Here is a 15,384-nt window from a genome sequence, read left to right as displayed (position 1 = left end):
TGCATATTGAACCATTCTTGTGTGCCCAGAACAAATCTCACTTGATTGTGGTGAAGATCCTGTTAATGTATTGTTGAACGAAGTTTCCTAATATTTTGTTGAGGATTTTTGCATCTATGTTGATCAGGGATATTAGCCTGTAGTTTTCTTTTTTTGGTGAAGTCTTTGGTTTTGATACGAGGATAATGCTGGCTGTGAAGAAGGTATTTAGAAGCTTTCCTCTTTTTTTTTTTTTTTTTGTTTTTTGAGTACTTTGTGGAGAGTATGTATTAATTCCTTAAATGTTTGGTAGAATACTCTTGTCAATCCATTTGGTCCTGGACTTCTGTTTATTGGGAGTTAATTGATTACCAATTGTTTTGTTACTAATTGGTCTGTTCAGATTTTTAATTTCTTCCTGATTCAGTTTTGAAAGATCGTATGTTTTTATGGATTTACCCATGTTTTTCCTAGGTTGTCCAGTTTGTTGGCACATAATTTTTCCTAGTAGTCTCTTAAAATCCTTTGTATTTCTGTGGTGTGGGTTGTTACTTATTTCTGATTTTGTTTCTTTGGGTCCTCTTTTTCTTTTTCCTTGATGACTCTGCCTATGGTTTACCTATTTTGTTTATTCAAAGAACCAGCTCTTGGTTTCATTGATCTTTTATTTTTTTTATTTAAGTATTTTATTTATTTATTTGTCATAGAGAGAGTGAGCATGTGCGTGCATGCATGAGCAGGGGAAGCAGCAGCCAGAGGAGAAGCAGGCTCCCTGCTGAGCAAGGAGCCCAATGTGGGACTTGATCCCAGGGCCCTAGGATCTTGACCTGAGCCAAAGGCAGATGCTTAACCAACTGAGCCACGCAGGAGTCCCTTATTGATCTTTTCTATTTTTTTTTTTAAGTCTCCATTTATTTCTGTCTGATCTTTGTCATTTTTTTTCCTTCTATGAATGTTGTGCTTTGTTCCTCTTTTTTTTTTTTTAACTCCTTTATGTGTAAGGTTAGAATGTTTGACATTTTTCTTGTTTCTGAGCTAGGACTGTATCCCTATAAATTTCCCTGTTAGAACTGCTTTTGCTGTGTGTATCCCAAAGATTTTTGGACCATTGTATTTCCAGCTTTCTTAATGTATTTTTTATTTTCTCTCTGTGTGTGGGTTTCTTTTGTTGTTGTTGTTGTTATTGACCCATTGGTTGTTTAGTAGCATGTTGTTTAGCCTCCATGTGTTTGTGGGTTTTTTATTTTCTTTTCCTGGTAATTGATTGCTAGTTTCATACTGTGGTGGTTGGAAAAGATGAATGATATTTCAGTCTTGTTCATTCTCCTTGAGAATGTTCCCTGTGCTCTTGAAAAGAACGTGTATTCTGTTTTTGGGTGGAATGTTCTATATATGTCTGTTCATGTGTGTTTTTTACGGCTACTGTTTGCTCATTGATTTTCTGTCTGGATGATCTATCCAGTGGTATAAGTGAAGTATTAAAGTATTACTGTAATTGTCAATTTCTTGATGTCCATTAATATTTGCTATATGTATTTAGGTGCTCTGCTCTTGGGTGCATAGATATTTAAAATGTTATATTTTCTTGTTGGATTGGTCCTCTTACCATTATGTAATGGCCTTTTTTGTCCCTTGTTACAGTCTTTGTTTTAAAGTCTATTTTATCTAAGTATTGCTACCCTGCCTTTTTTTTTTTTCCCCTAAGAGTTCCATGGAATGATCTTCATCCATCCTTTCATTTTCAGTGTGTCTGTGTCTTTAGGTATGAAATGAGTTTCTCGTAGATGGAATATAGATGGGCCTTGTGTTTTTTTTGTTTGTTTTGTTCTGTTTTTTTTTTAATCCTTTCCATCACCCTGTGTCTTTTGATTGGCTCATTTAAACCATTACATTTAAAGAAATTATTGGTAGGTATGTACTTGTTGCCTGTTGTCCATTGTTTTCTGGTTGTTTTTATAGTTCTCTGTTCCTTACTTCTCTCTCTCTCTCTTTTTATTTATTTATTTATTTATTTATTTATTATTTTTTTAAAGATTTTATTTATTTGAGAGAGAGAGAGAGAGAATGAGAGATAGAAAGCACGAGAGGGAAGAGGGTCAGAGGGAGAAGCAGACTCCCTGCTGAGCAGGAAGCCCGATGTGGGACTCGATCCCGGGACTCCAGGATCGTGACCTGAGCCGAAGGCAGTCACTTAACCAACTGAGCCACCTAGGCGCCCTCTCTCTCTCTTTTTATTGTGATTAATGACTTTCTTTAGTGTTATGGTTGGCTTTCTTTCTCTTTATTTTTTTTGTGTATCACAGGTTTTTTGGTTTGTGGTTACCATGAGGTTCATATTATAACATCCTAAGTATATAGTAGTCTGTATGAAGACATTCTAAAAGAGCTTCATTTTTGCTGTCTCCCTCCATGTTTTATGTATATGATGTTTTATATATTTTTATTTTATGAATTCCCTGAACTAACTTTTTAGATAATAATTGACGTTACTACTTTTGTCTTTTAACCTTCATTATAAATGATTGCCCTACTACTTTTACTGTGTGTTTGCTTTTACTCATGAAATTTTTTTACCTTTGTAAATTTCTTCTAATTTTGGCCTTCTCTTTTCCACTTGAAGTCCCTTTAACATTTCTTGTCAGGCTGCTTTTGTTTGGGAAACTCTTTCTCTCTCCTTCAATTCTGGGTGATAATCTTGCCTGGTACAGTATTCTTAGTTGTAGGGTTTTTCCTTTTAGCACTTTGAATATATCATGACACTCCCTTCAGGCCTGCAAAGTTTCTACTGAAAAACCCACTGATAACCTTATGGAGTTTGCCTTTTATGTTACTAGTTGCTTCTCTCTTGCTGCTTTTAAAATTCTCTATTTTTAATCTTTGGCATTTTAATTATTATGTGTTGTCATGCACACCTCCTTGGGATTATCTTGTTTGAAACTCTCTGTGCTTCCTGAATCTGGATGTCTGTTTCCTTCCCCAGATTAGGGAAGTTTTCAGCTATTATTTCTTCAAATAAGTTTTCTGCCCTTCCCTTTCTTCTCCTTCTGGGATCCCTATAATCTGAATATTCGCTTGATGTTTTCCAAGAGATCCCTTTAACTGCCCTCATTTAAAAAAATATTTTTTGGTGTTCATCTTGAGTGCTTTCCAGTACCCTGTCTTCCACTTCACTGATCCATTCTTCTGCATCCTCTGATCTGCTATTGATTCCCTCTAGTGTGTTTTCATTTCAATTTTTATATTCTTCAACTCTGCTTGGTTCTTTTTAAAATCTTCTCTTTGTTGAAGTTCTCAAGTTCAACTACTCTTCTCTCCAGTCTGGTGAGCATCTTTATAACCATTATTTTGAATTCTTTATCAGGTTGACTGGTTATCTGCATTTCATTTACCTCTTTTTCTGAGGTTTGGTGGTGTTTTTTCATTTGGGACATTCCTCTCTCTCCTCATTATGCTTGACTTTTTGTGTTTGTTTCTGTGAATTCTGTGTAACAGCCCCTTCTACACTTGAAGGAATAGTTTTGTATATGGTCATTCCATGTATAGACTGTGTGTACCTGTTCCTTTGGCTGACTTTCTGGAGATGTGGCTGGCATTGGCTGGGGGTCCCGGGTCACTGTGCTGGGGCTGCCCTGGTGGGATGGCTGGAGCTGAAGTGGATGTGGGCCAGGGTGGTCCTGATGTTCTCTACCCAGAGGGTTCCCTGGCAGGACAGCTGAAGTTGAAGTGGGTATGAGCTGGGATATCCTGGGGTGTTCAGTGCAGGAATGCATCCTGGTAGGGCAGCTGCAGATGAGGTGAGGTATTGGCTGGAGTTCCTGGAGTACTCAGCATTGGAGGTGCCCAAGCAAGTAATCTGCAGCCAACATGTTGAGGGCTTGGGAGTGTTCTGCAGTACTTTATACCTTTGTCACCTTGGCGAGATGGCTGGAGCTGTAGTGATTGCTGACCTGGGGTGTTTTGGTGTGTGCTGTGCTGGGGCTGTCTTGATGGGACAGATCATGCTGCCACTAGGACTCGTGGATCCTGCTTTTGCCCATGCTGTCAAGGTGGAGGGGAAATATAAACTGTGGTGCTCGCCTACCCCTCTGTCCCAGAGAGAGTTCCAGCAGTTCCCCCACTTTTTGCTAGAGTTCTAGAGCTGGATCTTTTATATTCCAGTTTTCCTTTTAAACTGTGGCTGTTTTTCTGCCAGGACATCCAGGGCTCACTGAGCCAGTAGGCCAGCTATGGTGCCCAGACCTTGCTCTGATTTGTGCTATCAGAGTGGAAGGGAACTTCAGTTGTGGCACTTGCCAGCCCTTTTTGATCTGGAGAGTTCCAGGAGCTCCTATGCCATTTGGCAGGGTTCTGGGGCTGGTTTCTTTATATTCTAGTTGCCCTTTTAGACTATTAGCTTTTTTTCTGTGCCCCAGGGCAGACAGATCTCAGGATCCCTCCACATTTCCCTCCCCACTGCAGTTCACATCATTTGGGGGGTGGAGGTTCCCTTTATTCCCGTCTCTGTCTTGCCTTATCTCTGTAATCTATCTTTTTGTTGTGCAGAAGGTGTTCAGTTAGCCCTCAGTTCTTCAAGAGGAATTGCTGTAGAAGGGGTGTAGATTTGTGTGTTTATGGGAGACTTGTGTTCAGGGTCTTCCTGCATTGCCATTTTGGACTGGAACTTGTTTTATGTTTTCCTGGTAGGTTACCTAGTAGTTTATCTATTCTGTTAATCTATTTCAGAGAATAACTTTTTCATTTTAATTTTTCTGTTTCTTTTTTAAGGCTTTATTATCTGCTTTTATATTCTGCTTTCTTTCAGTTTATCTCCTACCCCCCCAAACTTTTGAGCTAGTAGTTTAATACATATATTTTGTTTTTTTTCATTTGTGGTATTGTAATTAAGTCCATTGTAGAGAACACAAATAGTCACATCTAATTGCAAGGGAGGCTGGGAAAATGTGGCCATTTGCCCATCATTTCTGTTACAGTGGTAGAAATGGAAGTTGGATTTTAGATCAATACTTAGCAGACTCTGCTACACTCTTAATGCTTTAAAAATCAAGCAAGTAACATGTACATAGGAAAACCTTAATTACAGAAACATGTAAAATGAAATGCACATCTTTTCCTTCCTTCCTTCCTTCATATCAGTCTTCTTTCCCAGAGGTAAGCACTATTAAGTTTTGTGTCTGTTTTTCCAAAAAAATTTATTACATGCCAAATGATATATCCATATATTTACTTCTAATTCAAAAAACATTGTATTATACACTTTCACACTTTGCTCTTTTTCACTTTCTTTCTCTATCATACAGATTTACCTCATTTATTGTAATGACTATATAGTATTCCATTTTATGGATGGAACATTGCCCTGCTGTTGGACATTTAGGTCCTCTAGGTTTTGCTCTTACAAGCAGTACTGCAATAAACATCTGTGTGTATATTAGTATATTTTTATGAGTATATTCATTAGATTGGAACCCAGCAATGGAATTTGGTCCGTATTAATATTTAAAATTTTAAAAAAGAGAGCTTTCTGGATAGTCAAGCTTAGTGGTGGTCTCCTAAGTCCAGAACTCTTACATATGCTTCAAGAACTGTATAGGTTAATAAGAACAACAATTAAAACTGTCATATTCATGGCTTTAATATAGCCCAGAGACAGGAAACTACAAACTTCAATTAACAATAAGAACAACTCCAATTTCTAATTGGTCTGTTTCTTGAGTTCCCACTACAAGTCTCTGTGGAGAGTTGGAGTGTTGAGAAACTGCACAGAAGAAAGAGAAGGGAATTTAGGTAAAATTACTCTAAGGAAGAGGAAGTTCACTATAAGAGTGAAAATACTGTAAAAGAGTCCTGTTAGGTCAGCAATGACTTCAGGGGAGGAACTTAAACATGCACACAGGAATAAAGAAGGCAGTCATGGAAGGGCATTGCTTCTGGGGAAGACCTATTAGAAGGAAAGGAAAGGCATTTTTGGAAATTGTGAAGTGAAGGAAAAATGAAGCAAGGTAGATGTATGTCTACAAGATAAAAACCACAAATATTGAAGGAGCTATTACCCCTTTCATTACCCCTCCCTAAAATCAAGATGTGTATTAACTAAATGGCATTTTGCTGTACTGACAGACAAGGGGGCTCTTGAACTGGGAGTCATGTTTGCCATCCCACTGCCAACTCTGTGAACAAAATGCACAGATACAAGTAGTTTATATAAAGCTTTTTAAAATAAAAAATGAGAATAAAAAACTTTAATTGAGAAAACACCCTTTGCTATAAAGTCAATCATGAAGTACATGATTATACTGCAGTCTGAGTTCAGTAGCTTCAAGTAAGTATTTGAGATTTTGAAAATCATAAACTTAGAAACTCATGAAAAAATTGACATGAAATAGAAGTAAGAGCTGATTGAATTAAAATGGGGGGAGACCCAAAATTGTTTATCAGACATGAAGACAGAATTAGAAAGTGTTTTAGGGAGAATTCACTTGAATGAAATTTATTAAGGAACACTGAAGAAGAGTGGAAAAACCAAGAAATTGAAGATAAAAAGGTAAAGTGATTTAAGTAGATGATAAGCAAAGAGTGAACATAGATGTAATTGGAATGTCTGAGGAAGAAAAATCAAGACCTGAATTAATGTTTAAAACTGTGTTCTAAGAAAACACATATAAAATAAGACCTAGAGCTACCTAATGAAAAAGCCCACTGAGCACCTGGAAAAATTAAGCTGGAGTGATCAAACTTGAGTAAATATCCAAGAGTGATTATTAGATTTTTAAAGTAAAAAATCTTCAGGACTTGGAGGCAAAAATTTCCTATACCTTAAAAAAAAGAGAGACTGAGTAGCATTGGACTTCTTAAAAGCAAAACATAAAACAAGGCAACAATGGAAAAGCACTTTCAGGAGACTGGAGGAGAGATTATGAGACTAAAGATTTTATATCTGGCCAACCTGATGTTCATACATTAAGACTAGAGAAAACCAGTTTTAACTATTTAAGAACTGAGGGAATACTGTGTTCCCAAGCTTTTCTTGAGAAATCTTCTAGCAGATGAGTTTCATCCAAGTAAGAGGTTTTCAAGGAGAAATTTCGATGTAAGAATTGATGGTGCTTATTTAATTATAATTCTAAGACTAAAGCAGGGCTGGAAATGAGGATGGAGGACAATGTATAAATGATATGTTTTAGTTGCAGAAAAAACGCAACTGAAAAAATGGGAGAAGGAAGAAGAAAGAGTATAGCAGCATAAGTTCACTGATTGTTGAGTCAACAGATACTATTACAAATAGGCAACCCAGTTAATAAAACAGGAAATAATAAACAGATGAAGGCTTATTAAATAGGTATGATTGCAAAAGTACCCACTAGATCAAAAATATGAATCCTCAAATAACAGTATAAACACACAAACAGCAAATACAACATGATTCATAGAGAGTAATTATAAAGAGTAAAAACCAAATGTCTTTTATGTGAATAAATATGAATGGATTAGCTTATTAAACTCACTTACCTCCTTTATTAAAAGAAAAAGAGGTTTAATTTGTCTCATAAAGCAAGACCAACTATATGTGGTATATAGGAGACACTTAAAATGATTCAGAAAAGTTAAAAATAAGGGATGGGCAAGAGGTATACCAGAGACAGAAACAACATAGCTGTGTTTGTGATCCTAATATTGGGTGACATAAAATTGAAGTTTTAATTATGGCAAGGAAAGACATTTTCACATGGTAAAAGCCACAATTCATACTGGTGATTAAAAAAAAAAAATCTGTCACAAATGATAAAACCATGTATAAAGCAGAAACTATGGGAAATCCAAGGAGCCACAGGTAGAAACAAATATTTGACTTAAACACATAATTAATACAAGGCAGGTCAAATGGATGAATAAAAAAAGATATACGAGATCTCAGTCACACTAATAGGTGGATCTTCAGGATCTATTTCAGACTTTACAGCCTTGTAATAGGCATTAAATTATCACTTCTAGTATGCATGGAACATTCACAAAAGTTGATTACATATTAGGTCAGAAAGAGAGCATTGTTAAATTCCATAAAGTGAAAATATCACAAACACTGATCAAAACTATAAATTTATAGCAACAGAAACTAAAGCATGGTTTCACTTGAAAATCTATTCTTGATTGAAATGAGAAAATATGGTTATTGAAGTGGGCAAGATGGCAGACGAGTAGGAGACCTAAATTTCGTCTGGTCCCAGGAATTCAGCTAGATAGGTATCAAACCATTCTGAATACCTACAGACTCAACAGGAGATTGAAGAAAAGAATAGCAACTCTATGAACAGAAAAGTCACCACTTTCTGGAAGGTAGGATGTGCAGAGAAGTGAATCCGAGGTGATATTCGGGAAGATAGACCTTGGGGGAAGGGAGCCTCCGCAGCCAGCTACTGGTAAGTGATAGAGCAGTGGAGCACAAAATTGGAACTTTTAGAAGTCCTATTTAGAAGGCAAGATTTCTTTCTTTTTTTTGATGGCTGCATAGTATTCCATTTTATACACACACACACACACACACACACACACACACACACACACACACACCATATCTTCTTTATCCATTCATCTGTCGATGGATATCTTGGCTCTTTCCATAGTTTGGCTATTGTGGACATTGCTGCTATAAACACTGGGGTGCATATACCCCTTTGGATCCCTACATTTGTATTTTTGGGGTAAATACCCAGTAGTGCAATTGCTGGGTCATAGGATAGCTCTATTTTCAACTTTTTGAGGAACCTCCATACTGTTTTCCAGAGTGGCTGCACCAGCTTGCATTCCCACCCACAGTGTAGGAGGGTTCCCCTTTCTCCACATCCTCGTCAACATCTGTCATTTCCTGACTTGTTAATTTTAGCCATTCTGACTGGTGTAAGGTGGTATCACATTGAGGTTTTGATTTGGATTTCCCTGATGCCGAGCGATGTTGAGCACTCTTTCATGTGTCTGTTGGCCATTTGGATGTCTTCTTTGGAAAAATGTCTGTTCATGTCTTCTGCCCATTTCTTGATTGGATTATTTGTTCTTTGGGTGTTGAGTTTGATAAGTTCTTTATAGATTTTGGATACTGGCCCTATATCTGATATGTCATTTGCAAATATCTTCTCCCATTCTGTCGGTGGTCTTTTGGTTTTGTGGACTGTTTCCTTTGCTGTGCAAAAGCTTTTTATCTTGATGAAGTCCCAAGAGTTCATTTTTGCCCTTGTTTCCCTTGCCTTTGGTGATGTTTCTAGGAAGAAGTTGCTGCGGCTGAGGTCGAAGAGGTTGCTACCTGTGTTCTCCTTTAGGATGTTGATGGACTCCTGTCTCACGTTTAGGTCTTTCAACCATCTGGAGTCTATTTTTGTGTGTGGTGTAAGGAAATGGTCCAGTTTCATTCTTCTGCATGTGGCTGTCCAATTTTCCCAACACCATTTGTTGAAGAGCCTGTCTTTTTTCCATTGGACGTTCTTTCCTGCTTTGTCAAAGATTAGTTGACCATAGAGTTGAGAATCCATTTCTGGGTTCTCTATTCTGTTCCACTGATCTGTGTGTCTGTTTTTGTGCCAGTACCATACTGTTTTGATGATTACAGCTTTGTAATAGAGCTTGAAGTCTGGAATTGTGATGCCACTGGTTTGCTCTTCTTTTTCAACATTCCTTTAGCTATTCAGGGTGTTTTCTGGTTCCATGCAAATTTTAGGATTATTTGTTCCATTTCTTTGAAAAAAGTTGATGGTATTTTGATAGGGATTGCATTAAATGTGTAGATTGCTCTAGGTAGTATTGACATCTTCACAGTATTTGTTCTTTCAATCCATGAGCATGGAATGTTTTTCCATTTCTTTGTGTCTTCCTCAACTTTTTTCATGAGTATTCTATAGTTTTCTGAGTACAGATTCTTTGCCTCTTTGGTTAGGTTTATTCCTAGGTATCTTACAGTTTTGGGTGCAATTGTAAATGGGATCGACTCCTTAATTTCTCTTTGTGCTGTCTGGTTGTTGTCTAGAAATGCATCTGATTTCTGTGGATTGATTTTATATCCTGCCACTTTACTGAATTCCTATATGAGTTCTAGCAGTTTTGGGGTGGAGTCTTTTGGGTTTTGCACATAAAGTATCCTATCGTCTGCAAAGAGTGAGAGTTTGACTTCTTCTTTGCCAGTTCGGATACCTTTTATTTCTTTTTGTTGCCTGATTGCTGAGGCTAGGAATTCTAGTACTGTGTTGAGTAGCAGTGGTGATAGTGGACATCCCTGCCACGTTCCTGACCTTAGGGGGAAAGCTCTCAGTTTTTCCCCATTGAGATGATATTTGCTGTGGGTTTTACATAGATGACTTTTATGATATTGAGGTATGTACCCTCTCTCCCTACACTCTGAAGAGTTTTTTTTTTTAAAGATTTTATTTATTTGAGAGAGAAAGAAGGAGACAGAGCACGAGAAGGGAGAGGGTCAGAGGGAGAAGCAGACTCCCCGCCGAGTGGGGAGTCTGATGTGGGACTCAATCCCAGGACTCCAGGATCATGACCTGAGCTGAAGGCAGTTGCTTAACCGACTGAGCCACCCAGGCTCCCATGTACTCTGAAGAGTTTTAATCAAGAAAGGGTTCTGTACTTTGTGAAATGCTTTTTCTGCATCTGTTGAGAGGATCATATGGTTCTTTTTCTTTCTTTTATTAATGTATTGTATCGCATTGATTGATTTGCAGATGTTGAACCAGCCTTGCAGCTCAGGAATAAGTCCCATTTGGTCGTGGTGAATAATCCTTTTAGTGTACTGTTGGATCCTATTGGCTAGTATTTTGGTGAGAATTTTTGCATCCGTGTTCATCAGGGATATTGGTCTGTAATTCTCCTTTTTGATGGGGTCTTTGTCTGGTTTTGGGATCAAGGTAATGCTGGCCTTGTAAAATGAGTTTGGAACTTTCCCTTCCATTTCTATTTTTTGGAACAGTTTCAGAATGATAGGTATTAATTCTTCTTTAAATGTTTGGTAGAATTCCCTTGGGAAGCCATCTGGCCCTGGGCTTTTGTTTGTTGGGAGATTTTTGATGACTGCTTCAATTTCCTTAGTGGGCTTATAGGTCTGTTCAGGTTTTCTATTTCTTCCTGTTTCCGTTTTGGTAGTTTATACATCTCTAGGAATGTGTCCATTTCTTCCAGATTGTCTGATATGCTGACATATAGTTGCTTATAATATGTTCTTATAATTGTTTGTATTTCTTTGGTGTTGGTTGTGATCTCTCCTCTTTCATTCATATTTTGTTGATTTGGGTCATTTCTATTTTCTTTTTGATAAGTCTGGCCAGGGGTTTATCAATCTTGTTAATTCTTTCAAAGAACCAGCTCCTAGTTTCGTTGATCTGTTCTACTGTTCTTTTGGTTTCTAGTTCATTGATTTCTGCCCTGATCTTTATTATTTCTCTTCTCTTGCTGGGTTTAGGCTTTATTTGCTGTTTTTTCTCTAACTCCTTTAGGTGTAGGGTTAGGTTGTGTATTTGAGACCTTTCTTGTTTCTTGAGAAAGGCTTGTATTGCTATATACTTTCCTGTTAGGACTGCCTTTGCTGTATCCCAAAGATTTTGAACAGCTGTGTTTTCATTTTCATTGGTTTCCATGAATTTTTTTACTTCTTAATTTCCTGGTTGAGCCATTCATTCTTTAGTAGCATGCTCTTTAGCCTCCATGTATTTGAGTTCTTTCCGACTTTCCTCTTGTGATTGAGTTCTAGTTTCAAAGCATTGTGGTCTGAAAATATGCAGGGAATGATCCCAATCTTTTGGTACCGGTTGAGACCTGATTTGTGACCTAGGATGTGATCAATTCTGGAGAATGTTCCATGGGCACTAGAGAAGAATGTGTATTCCGTTGCTTTGTGATGGAATGTTCTGAATATGTCTGTGAAGTCCATTTGGTCCAGTGTTTCATTTAAAGTCTTTATTTCCTTGTTGATCTTTTGCTTCGATGATCTGTCCATTTCAGTCAGGGGGGTGTTAAAGTCCCCCACTATTATTGTATCGTTGTCAATGTGTTTCTTTGCTTTTGTTATTAATTGGCTTATATAATTGGCTGCTCCCATGTTAGGGGCATAGATATTTACAGTTGTTAGATCTTCTTGTTGGATAGACCTTTTAAGTAGGATATAGTGTCCTTCCTCATCTCTTATTACAGTCCTTGTTTTAAAATCTAATTTGTCTGATCTAAGGATTGCCTCCCCAGCTTTCTTTTATGTCCATTTGCATGATAAATCGTTTTCCACCCCCTCACTTTCAATCTGGAAGTGTCTTTGGGTCTAAAATGAGTCTCTTGCAGGCAGCATATCGAAGGGTCTTGTTTTTTTATCCAATCTGATAGCCTGTGTCTTTTGCTTGGGGCATTGAGCCCATTTACATTCAGGGTAACTATTGAAAGATACGAATTTAGTGCCATTGTATTGCCTGTAAGGTGGCTGTTACTGTATATTGTCTCTGTTCCTTTCTGGTCTGTGTTGCTTTTAGGCTCTCTCTTTGCTTACAGGACCCCTTTCAATATTTCTTGTAGGGCTGCTTTCATGTTTGCTAATTCTTTTAGTTTTTGTTTGTCCTGGAAGCTTTTTATATCTCCTTCTATTTTCAATGACAGCCTAGCTGGATATAGTATTCTTGGCTGCATATTTTTCTCATTTAGTGCTCTGAATATATCATGCCAGTCCTTTCTGGCCTGCCAGGTCTCTGTGGATAGGTCTGCTGCCAATCTAATGTTTCTACCATTGTACATTACAGACCTCTTGTCCTGAGTTGCTTTCAGGATTTTCTCTTTGTCTCTGAGATTTGTTTTACTATTGGATGTCGGGGTTTTGACCTAGTTTTATTGATTTTGAGGGGGGTTCTGTGTGCCTCCTGGAGTTTGATGCCTGTTTCCTTCCCCAAATTAGGGAAGTTCTCTGCTATAATTTGCTCCAATATACCTCCTGCCCCCCTCTTTCTTTCTTCTTCTTCTGGGATCCCAATTATTCTAATGTTTCATCTTATGGTATCACTTATTTCTCGAATTCTGCCCTCGTGATCCAGTAGTTGATTATCTCTCTTTTTCTCAGGTTTTTTGATCTCTGTTTGGTCTTCTATATCACTAATTGTCTCTTCTACTTCATTTATCCTAGCAGTTAGAGCCTCCATTTTTGATTGCACCTCATTAATAGCCTTTTTGATTTCGACTTGGTTAGATTTTAGTTCTTTTATTTCTCCAGAAAGTGATTTTCTGGTATCCTCCATGCTTTTTTCAAGCCCAGTTAGTATCTTTATAATCGTCATTCTGAACTCTAGTTCCGACATCTTACTAATGTATTGATTAGGTCCCTGGCAGTCAGTCCTGCCTCTTCTTTTTTTTTGAGGTGAGTTTTTCCCTCTTGTCATTTTGTCCAGAGTAGAATAGATGAATGAGAGAACAAAATGCTAACCAGATAACAATGAACCTAGAAAAATATACACTAAACAAATCAGAAGAGATTCAAAATTGGGAGGAAAAGAAAGGGAAAGAAAGGGAAAAAGAAAAAAAAATATGATCAAGTATGATCAGGCTGGTGAATAGATCAGTGCCACACACGAGATTTTGGGTGTATTTTGGTCTGTTAGAAGAAACTGCCTCCCTAATATTTTAAAGAATGAAAAACTTATATGTACAAAAATAAGGGTAAATGCAATGAAGGGATAGAATATGACTGTAAGCATGAATATTATAAAAGATTTTATAAAAGGAATTGATAAGATGGTGGTTGAAAATGAAGAGAAATTAAAAAGAAAAAAAAGGGGAGAGAATGTGATCAGGCAGGAGACTAGAACAAAGCCATACACTAGAGATTTAGGGTATATTTTGAACTGTTAGAAGAAACTGTATCCCAAAATTTTAAAGATTAGGGAACAACTTATAAATATATACCAAAAATAAGGGTAACTACTCTGAAGGGATAGAATATGACTCTAAAAATGAAAAATAAAAAAGATTAAAATAAAAGAGATTGATAAGATGTTGGTTGAAAAAGAGAAAAAGAAAAATTAAAAAAAAAATTTAAAAAATTAGCTTTGGGAAAGGTTGAAGAATCATGGGGAAAAAGGCCATGAATTCTATGTGTTGTATTCGCCTAGCGCTGGCGTTGTGCCATTCTCATTGATCGGTAAACTTGGTCTTGGCTGGCTGTTCTTGCTGATCTTCTGGGGGAGAGGCCTGTTGCTGTGGTTCTTAAATGTCTTTGTCGGAGGCAGAATTGCCTGCTAAGTAATCTGCTCAGGTTTGCTCTCCGGTGCTTTTGTTCCCTGCAAGCTTTCCATTCAGCTTTGGAGGACGAGAGTGAAAGTAGTGGCCTCCCAGTCTCCGCCCCGGAGGAGCCAAGAACTTGGGGCCCCACTCCTCAGTGAGCCCCCAGAGAAAAGTGGTCAATCACTCCTGTCTCCCCGGTCTCCGGCCACACTCTGTGCTCACCTGGCTTGTGACTGAGCGTTTCTATCTCTGGCACCCAACCTCGTGTGGAGTCTCCAAACCCAGCAGATCCCTGCAGTGCGCTCCCATGCTGCTTCTCCCAGGGGAGGAAGGGGAGTCTCCCTGGATCTGCCGCTTGTTGGGTCCCTGCTGGGGGAGCAGTGGCCTGACTGTGCCATGCATCATGGGTTATGGCAACCCCGAGCTGAGAGCCCCCTCTTCGGCTCTGTCTTTGCAGCCGGCTGTCCCCCTCCGATATCTTGGAGCTCTGCACTCAGGCACCCCCTTTCTGTGACTCCATGCTCACCCGGCCTGTGACCCAGCATTTCTATCTCTGGCACACGATCCTGTGTGGAGTCTTAAAACCCAGCAGATCCCTGCGGTGTGCTCCTGTGGCGCCACTCCTAGGGGAGGAGGGGGAGTCTCCCCGGATCTGCCACTTGCTGGGTCCCTGCTTCTACAGTGTGATCACTTTTCTGTTCAGAGAGTTGCTACTATTCTTTTCTTCAATCTCCTGTTGAGTTTGTAGGTGTTCAGAATGGTTTGATACCTATCTAGCTGAATTCCTGGGACCAGATGAAATTTAGGTCTCCTACGCCTCCGCCATCTTGCCTCTAAAATAAATCTGAAAAAAAAAAAAAAGACAAAAAAGACTAATATCCTTAATATGTTAAAAAATTAAAAGTTGTGGAAGTAAAGACCAAAATTTATAGAAAAACAGGCAGAAACCATGGATAGCTCACAAAAATATATATAAAATGGACTTTAAACATATGGAAAGATTTTCCACTTGACTCATTATGTTAGAAATGCAAATTAAAATTACACTGAGTTATCATTTCTCATCTGGCAGATTGGCAAAAAATTAACAACTTGAAAACATTTTCCATTGGTAAGTCTGGCAAAGCAGACTGTCTCATAAATTGCTGGGAAGGGCATATGGTAATTTCTAAG

At 38.2% G+C, this 15,384-nt stretch overlaps 1 protein-coding gene across 5 annotated transcripts in view; it reads left to right on the top strand.

Moving 5' to 3' along the window:
• Positions 1–15,384, top strand: part of PCCB (propionyl-CoA carboxylase subunit beta) — a 101,163-nt gene that overhangs the window by 67,380 nt on the left and 18,399 nt on the right. The window lies entirely within an intron of this gene.

This window comes from Callorhinus ursinus, unplaced genomic scaffold, assembly GCF_003265705.2.
Source record: "Callorhinus ursinus isolate GAN/ISIS: 27379988/994484 unplaced genomic scaffold, GSC_fseal_2.0 scaffold1, whole genome shotgun sequence".
NCBI classification, from domain to species: Eukaryota; Metazoa; Chordata; class Mammalia; order Carnivora; family Otariidae; genus Callorhinus; species Callorhinus ursinus.
Note: the sequence above shows the minus strand (reverse complement) of the source record. Positions and strands in the feature narration are given on the sequence as shown.